Source organism: Onychostoma macrolepis, chromosome 25 (assembly GCF_012432095.1).
Source record: "Onychostoma macrolepis isolate SWU-2019 chromosome 25, ASM1243209v1, whole genome shotgun sequence".
In the NCBI taxonomy this organism is placed as follows: Eukaryota; Metazoa; Chordata; class Actinopteri; order Cypriniformes; family Cyprinidae; genus Onychostoma; species Onychostoma macrolepis.
The window spans coordinates 15,453,010-15,464,806 of NC_081179.1; the positions used below are offsets into that span (position 1 = coordinate 15,453,010).

The following is an 11,797-nucleotide window of genomic DNA, read 5'->3' on the forward strand; positions in this document are numbered from 1 at the left end:
TCTGATATTAAAACAGCTTGGTCAAATCCTTACAAATTCAGTATTTTGAAATAAAACAGGTACATTTTAAAATACTTCACAAAATGTACCCATGTAAAGTAGCTCTTTTTAAATTCATGGACATTGGCAATAGTTACATTTTCTGTAACACACATTTGCTTTATAATTGTGATTTTGGTCTGATGTTAGTGCCTTTTTATTTGTTCAAAGTAATGTCAATTACATGCTCTCTTTAATGTTATTCGCACATATTCACACAAAAGCAAAATGATTGAGTATGTCATTAACTTTTACATTTTGCAAGGTAAATAAAACATTCATTAAAAAAAAATAAATAAATAAATAATTGTGAAATCAATACCAAAATGTAATTTATTTTTATTAGAAATGGAAGCTTTTTTTCTTGTATAGTTTCCCCGTGGAGTCCTTGAAAAGGAAAAAGGAAAAAGGAAGATCATTTTTTACTATTGTTTAGCAGTTTATATGTAGATTAAGATTGCTCTTCTGTGTATGCGGACATATTTGTTCAAATTTATTGTAATGTTCATTCTTTTCTTTAATAAACAAAAAAACCCTAAAATCACTGAAAAGTGCTGATTGGCTCTGATTGGTTAATACGCCCTGATTCTCTTTAACTTATTTATTTATTCATTCATTGCCCTTTATAGACAAAAATAAAGGACAAACATTTTATTAATGATGCTCAAAAATTGGTTGTAGACTTGCAAGCCTATGGTGCTTATGTAAAAATGGCCAAAGATATAAGCACTGCTATGCACAGATATATTATCTCTGGCTTGGACAAACAAACCTTCCACACATTTACGGCCCTCTGCTGTGTTTAAATGGATATATTCGAGTGTTAAAACAGCAGCGCGCTTCAGGAGAATGATAATGTGACCCTACGAGCTCCTGTTAACAAAACGCTCCAGTAATAATGCCAACATCAACAGCTCCTCAGGCACATTCACCACAGATGCAGGCTCACGCTAAACGATAATGACAACGAGAGAGAGAGAGACAGTGTCCGCTTTATTTTCTCGGAATCTGTGGCGAAGCAAAGGTTGTTTAGCTGCAACGACTGTTGGCCTTTATGTAATTGAGTTTATACATTGACATTTATGCAGAGCAGCGGCTGTCATTAATGTCAGTGGTAGCGGTATTACACGAGCCATCAAATTGAAATCATATCGCTCTCGTTTATATTTGTGCACTTCGGTAAACATTATCACTTAATTATGTTTCCGATAAAAGTCTAACGTCATATATTAAGAATCATATTAAGGCTGCATGAGTGTTTCATTGCGGTTAGCAAATGTTTGTATGTATACATTTGTTAATGACAATCAAATGCAGCCGCATTCATCTCTGCAGAGCCAGCAAAACACCTGCATAACTGAGGTAAACAACTAAGTTAGCTGTTCTAGCTAACTTCCTGCTTAAGTTACTCAGTGCAAGCTGTCTAGCGCGTTTATTTCACATCTATATTTGCATCCATGCATCTTGATATTTTGTAGTCGACAGCTGAGAAACATTGCATTCATCTGACATGTCAAACTCACCGCACGCTGCTTTAACTTCCTCCTCCTGAAGGTTTGAATAGGCGCGTACTGTACCGGATATTACGTCACTGGTTGACGTATTAAAAAAAAACCCGCGGAAATCACAGCGCTTGGGACCAATAGTAAACTCTTTATACGTAAATATTTGCCTTCAGACAATGGTATTTATTGAAACGGAATGTTTTTACAGAAGTATGAAATACGAAGGCAAAAATCCTTCCACAATATAGGCTATATATTGCTTTTTGTTTAATATAAACTATAAAAAGGAAAAGTTAACATACAAAATAGCAAACAAAACAATGCAAACAATTGTACAAAATTACGAAATTAACAAAGAATGTGACCATGTTCAGAATAAATAAATAAATGTAAACTTAAAAACTAACTAGGGTGAAAGTACAAATTAATCAACGAAACAATTATTCTTTCTACAATTATTCTTTAATCATATGGCTAATTTGTGCTCAAAGTTAGCCTAAAAATGCAAAACAATAAGATAATTTAGACATAATGATCCATTTCCAAAAGTACAAACATAGGGGGTAGAGTGGAAAGCCCCCACACTATTGTTTTTCCCAAAATAAATACATTTTTATTGTAACTATATGGAGTACGTTGACAAGAGTAATGTACAAGTTTTCACTATGAAGCTCACACAGGTGACGTATACCTGAGAGAAAACAGATTTCACAGTAAATGATCTCATTTTCAGCAGTAAGAAAAAAAGTGTTTTAAAGCTTGTTGTTTTGTAGAACATCACAGTTATATATGATATGAGAACAGTTGAGTCTGTAGATAGAGAGTACGTGTTATTTAATAAAAATATAATTATATTTTCAGAATGACATAATTGTTTTCTCAAACATAGTCAGTGGGGTAAAACGCCCCGAGGGGGCAATGGGCAACTACTGTAGTTATTCTGTTCTGAACAACAAATCCTTTGTTTTTCCATCAACTATATTCTAACTAGTTAGTTGAATCGAAATATTTGGACTTTATAAAAATTACCTCAAGTCATCATCAGGTAGCTAGTTACCCTGCTAAAAAAAAAACAATAGAAGCCCAATAGAAACCATCACAGAAATTCCAATGGTTTCCATTAAAATACCATTATAAATCATTAGCTTTTTCCAGTAAAACCATTACAAAATTCCTTTTTGTAGTGTGTTTTGGGCATTTTTCCAATAGGATTTAACATCCCACCAATAGAATCCATCACATACCAGTAGACACCATTATAGTTTCCATTAAAACCAATACAATTCCCATTATAACCATTAAAACCATTACATTTTCTATTGGGTTTTGGGCAGGGTTCTATTGTTTTTTTTTCAGCAGGGAGCTAGCCAGTTAGCGTCAGCTAACAATTTTTTTCAAATAGGCTATTATAATTTTGTAATGCATAATTATTGATTATATTCTTTTTTTTATTTTATTTTAAGCTAAAACTGCATGTACTCTGATTTTGCTGTAAATGTTTAAAGCAAATTGCTTTGTTTGACTGGGGGGCATTTTACCCAACCCATGGGGGCGTTTTGCCTTGGTACATAATTCATTTTTGTTAAAAATCTAACAACATGAAAACTCTAGACATTGTTCATACTTGGTTTATAATTTATGTCAGTGTCACTAAAACTATAACTTTTCTGAACACATTTAACCTTTGTTTTACAGAAAATAATTTACACAGTCCTTAAGGGGGGCGTTTACCCCCACTCTACCCTACCTGTAAAATAACATTTGAAAAGTTTAAAAAGTACTGTTGTATATTTACAGTTTGTGAAATTCTGTTTTATTGTTTTATTTTTGTATTTTTTTAATGTAAAGTTATAATTGTATAGGCTATAATACATAGCCTAATTTTGCTAATCTGCTATTAGCAATGGTTACCATGTACAGTTTTAGTATTTACTATCATAGTGGGATTTTGTGTAATAAAACGAGTTAGAATCACAATTTAAAACAAACAAACAAAAAAAAACACACATTCACATTCATGCATTTTCTTCATTTTTTGATTCATAGATAATAACAAGTGAGGTTTTTTTTTAAAGCATGAACTAGGAAATGTCCCTAAATGTTTAAAGTAAAGAGGTATCAATTCTTTATGATTCATATGGCTCGTTAATTGCACTGACATGTAATTTTGCTTGTGTTTATGATTATGTAATTTATCTGAAGCTTATCTGTTTTGAGGACTCTCCATATTTAATGATGTTTCAGTTCATTTGTTGGCACATCACCGTAGAGAATTAGTCCTGTGCTAAAGTTGCTCTATGACGTCGCCTCTGGTTACTTTCCTGGCATGGATGCACTAAAACTCAAAGATACTGTGAAATCCAATAAAATGTCAGCCAGGAAGCGCCTGCCCTCCAGCGTCCCACCTGCTTGATACCGATTCAGGTTCCTCTGTATCCCGCAGGATCCTATGACAGGATACCTGTATGAGTGAGCCAAGATTCTCAAAGATCTTCCTCCAGGATGTCTGCCTGCTCAATACTAAATTAAGATTATGTAAGCACATGCTATAAGATTCTTGGCTGCCTGTTTGACTGACTCAAGATCACGATCCTGTTAGATTTTGGACACAAGGGGCTGCCATTAATGAGGCACAAATTATGTGTAAATCAGACACTTTTCCAGAGCACTAATCCAATTTTTCATCAGATGTGTTTGTAATTTACACCTTTTCGTGACCAGGCATGCATGTTAAATGAAAGACACACATTTTTCCATTTGCAGTGACATGCGCGAGAGAACATGGATGCATTATCTAAACTCTTTCAAAAGAGACAATAAAGCAAAGAGGCATTAGCATGCAAAGTACTAAGTTGATAGTAATGTATCATGGAAGCATTTAGTGTTCATATTATAAATGTGCATCACTATTTGTAAATGTACAAGTTATTCTTATCCATTGCTTAGAGGAATAGTTCACTGAAAAATGAAAATTGGTTGAAAATGTACTCTCCCTCAGCCCATACAAGATGTAGGTGAGTTTGTTTCTTCATCAAAAGAGATTTGGAGAAATTTGTCATTACATCACTTGCTCACTAATGGATCCTCTGCAGTGAATGGGTGCCGTCAGACATAAATTTACAAGACACGATGGACTGGAGTGGTGTGGAATGGATTACTTGTAGATTAATATTGTGATGTTTTTATTAGCTGTTTGGACTCTCATTCTGACGGCACCCATTCACTGCAGAGGATCCATTGGTGAGCAAGTGATATAATGCTAAATTTCTGTAAAAGAAACAAACTCATCTACATCCTGGATGGCCTGAAGGTGAGTAAATTGTTCCTTTAAGACTTTTCAGTAACTACAGAATTCTTGTTTTAGGGCATATGACTTCAACCCTGCTCCTGGGGACCCACTGTCCAGCAGAGTTTAGCTACAACCCCAATCAAACACCTCTGAACCAGCAAATCAAGGTCTTTAGGATCATTTAACAACTCACAGGTCAGGTGTGCTGAAGCGGGTTGGAAATAAACTTTGCAGGGCAGAAGGACCTTAGGAGCAGGGTTGAAAACCCAGGTTTTAGGGTTTTTTTAGTCGACCACACAAATCTGAAACCTTCTTGACATTGCAGTTTTAGAGGAAAATGGCAGTGTATAATTTCTAGGTATTTCTTTGTAATAAAAATGTAAATATTTAATAAGTAGACCACAAAGCACGCTATAATTAGATAATTACACTATTTTCAGTAGTCCTCAGCTCATATTATTCAAGTCATGGTAAATTAATGCATGTCAACACAGGCCCCTGATTGGCTGATGTGTCTTAGATCATTAAAAGTGCTAAACAATCTAGGCATGTGCTAAGTGTGTCTGTCAGAACATTGTGCTGTGTTTAGACATAAAACTTTGTGACAAACAAGTGAAGACAGGTTTGGCTTATTTCACACTTATATATTGTAGTGCCCACATTCTCACACTCCTCAAACTGAGACACTGGGGATATGACTGTATCTTATGTGTATCAAACTGTTATTTGTCCCTCCTCAACAAACTTTTCCAGGTCAGAAAGTACTGAAGATGACTTGAAGCTTCAAGTGGACCAATTAGGAGATGCAGAATTCTCCCAGTAGTCTGTTTCCTTTTGATTTTTGGTTCTTCTTTGGTTACATAAAATGAGTTCCACATTCTGCTTTCAAAGGTTATCTCAAAAGATCTCACAGTTATGACTTGTGTTTTTTTTTTTTTTATAGTTTATGAGATATAAAAGTACAATTTCCAGACAAAAATCTGAATCATGAGATAAAAAGTCAATTACCATTTTAATTTTTATTCCTTAGAAAACAGAAATTTGGGATATAAACTTTGAATTGTGAGAGGAAAAAATCAGAAGTCTGAGTTCTGGCTATGAGATCTCAAAATTCTAACTTTTCTTAGAATTTTGAGTTTATCTTGCAGTTCATATTAAAAAAATGTCAGAATTGTGAGACAGAAACTCAAAAAGTTCTTACACCAAGGAATAAAAATACAAATTGTAATTGTGACTTTTTATCTCATGATTTAGAGTTTTTTCTTAAAAAAAGTCAGAATTGTGAGATAAAAAGTCACAATTACCTTTTGAATTTTTTATCCCGTGATGGAAACACATTTCTATACAGAATAGGGATGGCATAAAAGTTAACGACGCAATGCATCGATTTAAAAGTGTGCATTAGATACAAGTTGGCATTTGTGATGCATCGTTTCTAACATATTTGCATCACTAAAAAATGATTTATTTATATATAATTTAGAAAGTGACCAATAATTTGTGACCAATATTTTATATGTAGATTGATTTCTCCTCTCTAAACTCTTTCTCAAGTGCGTTCTCTCACCACTGCTGCTATGTGAATATGACGAATCACAACACTATGGGGACTGAGGCGTTAGAGGTCAGAAGGCACTTAAGTTAATTTATAAGTTGCTGTCTGTCTGAACCAAATAAATAAAAACAAACTATCTGTACCATATTGAATTGCATAGCCTCATATTTTTTTCATTGCATCATATTGCATTGAATTGCATTGTGTTGAAAAGATTTGAAATTGGATAACAATGCATTGTAATAGGGGTGAATCGTATCGCATTGCATCAGTAGCTGCTTCATATTTATCTTTAATGCATCGTATTGTTGGCTATGCATCGAGATGTATATCGCATTGGCCTCAGTTATAGAGATGCACATCCCTAATACAGAACAAAAACATTTGTAAGAAGCAAACTTTTTCAACTTCACATGGCGTTAAAAATCGCTATACTCATATTCAATGTGCTGACTGACCAGACTTCCATCTAGTGCATGTTTTTCCCATTTACACGTGTAGAAGCTGAGAGTAGAAGCATCAAAAAATGGTGGAAACAGACTTTGCTTACAAAGACAGATCCTTGTCTGGTTTTGTTACAAACAGGTCTTTCTGTTCTCAACAGTGTACAGAATGAAGATGAATCCATCTAAAAACACTAGATTATCTAGACATGCAGTTCACAAGGAATTCCCCAGCATCTTCTGATTCGACAAAAATTGTCAGGTGAATGTTTATTACTGGGTGTCGAGGGGCCATTTTTAGGAAAAGAGTCAACCCGTGAGTGAGGGTTTGTGGAGTCTGACATAAATGTGATATAGGAGTTGAAATTTCTTTCACTTCCTTCAGTTACAGCAATTAGCCTAAGGAGTTATTCTGGTGAATAACTCAGAAGGATAAAAAATGAGGCAACATAAAGGCTTGCCACTGCATTAGTATACCTGACAGACCTCGGGTCCTATTCAAAAACAATACAAATGAAGAGTTTGTCATTTTGGGGTCATCCCATGACCGCACGGCATGTCTTGGGGTTCCTCACAGCATCAACACCAAAGCCTTGGAGACCTATTATAAGCAGGCCCTGGACAGAGGCTTTGCTTCCAGCACTTTCCTGATGAAATGCCACATGTTTTATGGGAAGTAACTCTATGGTGGACAGGGTCATAATGAGGCCGTGGAGAACCAGGCATCTGTCAGCATTGGGCTTGTGTGTGCGTGTATGTATGTGGCAAATATGAAAGAGAGACTAAAGAGAGAGACCGGATGAGAAATAAGAAAGAGAACAAGACATACAAGACTCCTGTGGACAGTAAATTCAGCAGTCAGATGGTTTGATTAGTGATCTGAGCTCTTATTTTATGAAAATAATTGTATGAAAGATGTATTAAAGGAGGAAATGTGAATGGTTCTTATGTGTAAACTTGCTGCCACAATGCTAGGGTGTTATGTTTACTGGCTAAAGTCTCTATGATAGAAAATGAATAAAATCAGCACAAATAGTTCAACTGTATAGATTCAATAAAAAAAAAAAAAATGAAATCCACAATCTACCTTTCAAGCTTTCAAAGTTCCAATTGATATGTGAGCCATAAAGCTGTAACCACTACTATTCAGATCAATCTCTGACTTCCAAGCTGGCCAACATGGAGGATTCCCAGGGCAGATTGGGTAGACATGCTGGAGACAAGTGTCTTGCCTAAATTTTAAAGGGATAGTTCACCTCAAAATGAAAATTCATCATTAAATATTTAAGGTTATTATAGTTAACTAAATTTATGAGCATGGAAGAAAAAAAAAATCTTTGCTTTAAATAAAATAAATGTTAAATAACATAATATATATATATATTTTTAAAAATCCACTTATTTTGTTTCAGCCAACATTTCTAATGTTTGAACTTGAAGTGCTAAAATAGACCCTTTTTCTGTTAGTAAACATTGTGATGTTTTTCTGTGGGCGGAGCTTAGGTGGAGGCAGAAAGATTCCACTGACCGCTTTACTAATGCTAGCTGTGAAGTTTGTTAGCTTGTTTTTTAACAATTAGTGGAGAAAATTCGATTTGACCTGCATATGTAAGATCACTCACTGTGCCGGACCGTGATTGTTATTTAAATAAGTTAACTTTAACGGATGAAACCAGATTGGTCGACCTGTACTCACTCAAAGGATGGACGATCTGACAGGATTACCTCCGATTGAGTGACTCACATCTATAGAAAAACCTAAGACACCACTGTAGTAAAGAGAAACTCACCTGTGTCTAGCTAGTCATGAAGATATATATATATATATATATATATATATATATATACAGGTGCATCTCAATAAATTAGAATGTCGTGGAAAAGTTCATTTATTTCAGTAATACAACTCAAATTGTGAAACTCGTGTATTAAATAAATTCAATGCACACAGACTGAAGTAGTTTAAGTCTTTGGTTCTTTTAATTGTGATGCTTTTGGCTCACATTTAACAAAAACCCACCCATTCACTATCTCAACAAATTAGAATACTTCATAAGACCAATAAAAAAAAAAAAACATTTTTAGTGAATTGTTTTTATTGAACAATTTTTAGTGAAAGTATGTTCATTTACTGTATATGTACTCAATACTTGGTAGGGGCTCCTTTTGCTTTAATTACTGCCTCAATTTGGCGTGGCAATGGAGGTGATCAGTTTGTGGCACTGCTGAGGTGGTATGGAAGCCCAGGTTTCTTTGACAGTGGCCTTCAGCTCATCTGCATTTTTTGGTTTCTTGTTTCTCATTTTCCTCTTGACAAGGTCTGGTGAGTTTGCTGGTCATTTAACCAACTTTTGGTGCTTTTGGCAGTGTGGGCAGGTGCCAAATCCTGATGGGAAATGAAATCAGCATCTTTAAAAAGCTGGTCAGCAGAAGGAAGCATGAAGTGCTCCAAAATTTCTGGGTAAACGGGTGCAGTGACTTTGGTTTTCAAAAAACACAATGGACCAACATCAGCAGATGACATTGCACCCCAAATCATCACAGACTGTGGAAACTTAACACTGGACTTCAAGCAACTTGGGCTATGAGCTTCTCCACCCTTCCTCCAGACTCTAGGACCTTGGTTTCCAAATGAAATTCAAAACTTGCTCTCATCTGAAAAGAGGACTTTGGACCACCGGGCAACAGTCCAGTTCTTCTTCTCCTTAGCCCAAGTAAGACGCCTCTGAAGTTGTCTGTGGTTCAGGAGTGGCTTAACAAGAGGAATACGACAACTGTAGCCAAATTCCTTGACACGTCTGTGTGTGGTGGCTCTTGACGCCTTGACACCAGCCTCGGTCCATTCCTTGTGAAGTTCATCCAAATTCTTGAATCGATTTTGCTTGACAATCCTCATAAGGCTGCGGTTCTCTCGGTTGGTTGTGCATCTTTTTCTTCCACACTTTTTCCTTCCACTCAACTTTCTGTTAACATGATTGGATACAGCACTCTGTGAACAGCCAGCTTCTTTGGCAATGAATGTTTGTGGCTTACCCTCCTTGTAAAGGGTGTCAATGATTGTCTTCTGGACAACTGTCAGATCAGCAGTCTTCCCCATGATTGTGTAGCCTAGTGAACCAAACTGAGAGACCATTTTGAAGGCTCAGGAAACATTTGCAGGTGTTTTGAGTTGATTAGCTGATTGGCATGTCACCATATTCTAATTTGTTGAAATAGTGAATTGATGGGTTTTTGTTAAATGTGAGCCAAAATCATCACAATTAAAAGAACCAAAGACTTAAACTACTTTAGTCTGTGTGCATTGAATTTATTTAATACACGAGTTTCACAATTTGAGTTGAATTACTGAAATAAATGAACTTTTCCACAACATTCTAATTTATTGAGATGCACCTGTATACAGTATCTCGCAGAAGTGAGTACACCCCTCACATTTTTGTAAATATTTTATTATATCTTGTCATGTGATAACACTGAAGAAATGACACTTTGCTACAATGTAAAGTAGTGAGTGTACAACTTGTATAACAGTGTAAATTTGCTGTCCCCTAAAAATATCTCAACACACAGCCATTAATGTCTAAACAGCTGGCCACAAAAGTGAGTACACCCCTAAGTGAAAATGTGCAAATTGGGCCCAATTAGCCATTTTCTCTCCCCGGTGTCATGCGACTTGTTAGTGTTACAAGGTCTCAGGTGTAATGGGGAGCAGGTGTGTTAAATTTGGTGTTATCTCTCTCACTCTCTCATACTGGTCACTGGAAGTTCAACATGGCACCTCATGGCAAAGAACTCTCTGAGGATCTGAAAAAAAAAATTGTTGCTCTACATAAAGATGGCGTAGGACAAAGATTGCCAAAACCCTGAAACTGAGCTGCAGCACGGTGGCCAAGACCATACAGCGGTTTAACAGGACAGGTTCCACTCAGAACAGGCCTCGCCATGGTCGACCAAAGAAGTTAAGTGCACATGCTCGGCGTCATATCCAGAGGTTGTGTTTGGGAAATAGACGTATGAGTGCTGCCAGCATTGCTGCAGAGGTTGAAGGGGTGGGGGGTCAGCCTGTCAGTGCTCAGACCATATGCCGCACACTGCATCAAATTGGTCTGCATGGCTGTCGTCCCAGAAGGATGCCTCTTCTAAAGATGATGCACAAGAAAGCCCGCAAACAGTTTGCTGAAGACAAGCAGACTAAGGACATGGATTACTGGAACCATGTCCTGTGGTCTAATGAAACCAAGATAAACTTATTTGGTTCAGATGGTGTCAAGCATGTGTGGTGGAAACCAGGTGAGGATTACAAAGACAAGTGTGTCTTGTCTTCACTGAGTGCTGCCGGCACTGGGGAGCTACAGTTCATTGAGGGAACCATGAATGCCAACATGTACTGTGACATACTGAAGCAGAGCATGATCCCCTCCCTTCGGAGACTGGGCCGCAGGGCAGTATTCCAACATGATAACGACCCCAAACACACCTCCAAGACGACCACTGCCTTGCTAAAGAAGCTGAGGGTAAAGGTGATGGACTGGCCAAGCATGTCTCCAGACATAAACCCTATTGAGCATCTGTGGGGCATCCTCAAATGTAAGGTGGAGGAGCACAAGGTCTCTAACATCCACCAGCTCCATGATGTCGTCATAGAGGAGTGGAAAAGGACTCCAGTGGCAACCTGTGAAGCTCTAGTGAACTCCATGCCCAAGAGGGTTAAAGGGATACTCCACCCCAAAATGAAAATTTTGTCAGTAATCACTGTAATCCCATGTCGTTCCAAACCCGTAAAAGCTTTGTTTGTTTTCGGAACGCGTTTATGTGCTGCGCCATCTGAGGCGTGCTTGTGTCGTGCTCTGCTAGTGAACTCATGAACATGCTTGCAGGAAGTGTCACGGAGGAGCAGAAAAAGTTGAATAAAGTCGATATATATATATATATATATATATATATATATTTATTTATTTATTTTTTG

The 11,797-nt window shown here is 36.7% G+C and overlaps 1 protein-coding gene across 4 annotated transcripts in view; it reads right to left on the bottom strand.

Annotated features, from left to right (window-relative positions):
* The window catches only part of pot1 (protection of telomeres 1 homolog), a 36,133-nt gene extending 34,488 nt beyond the window's left edge, over positions 1-1,645 (bottom strand). For all 4 annotated transcript variants that reach the window (XM_058767701.1, XM_058767700.1, XM_058767699.1 and 1 more), the window contains exon 1: positions 1,563-1,645. The gene's annotated coding sequence lies outside the window, so the exon portion shown is untranslated. The remainder of the gene's footprint in view (positions 1-1,562) is intronic.
* Between the last annotated feature and the right edge of the window lie 10,152 nt (positions 1,646-11,797).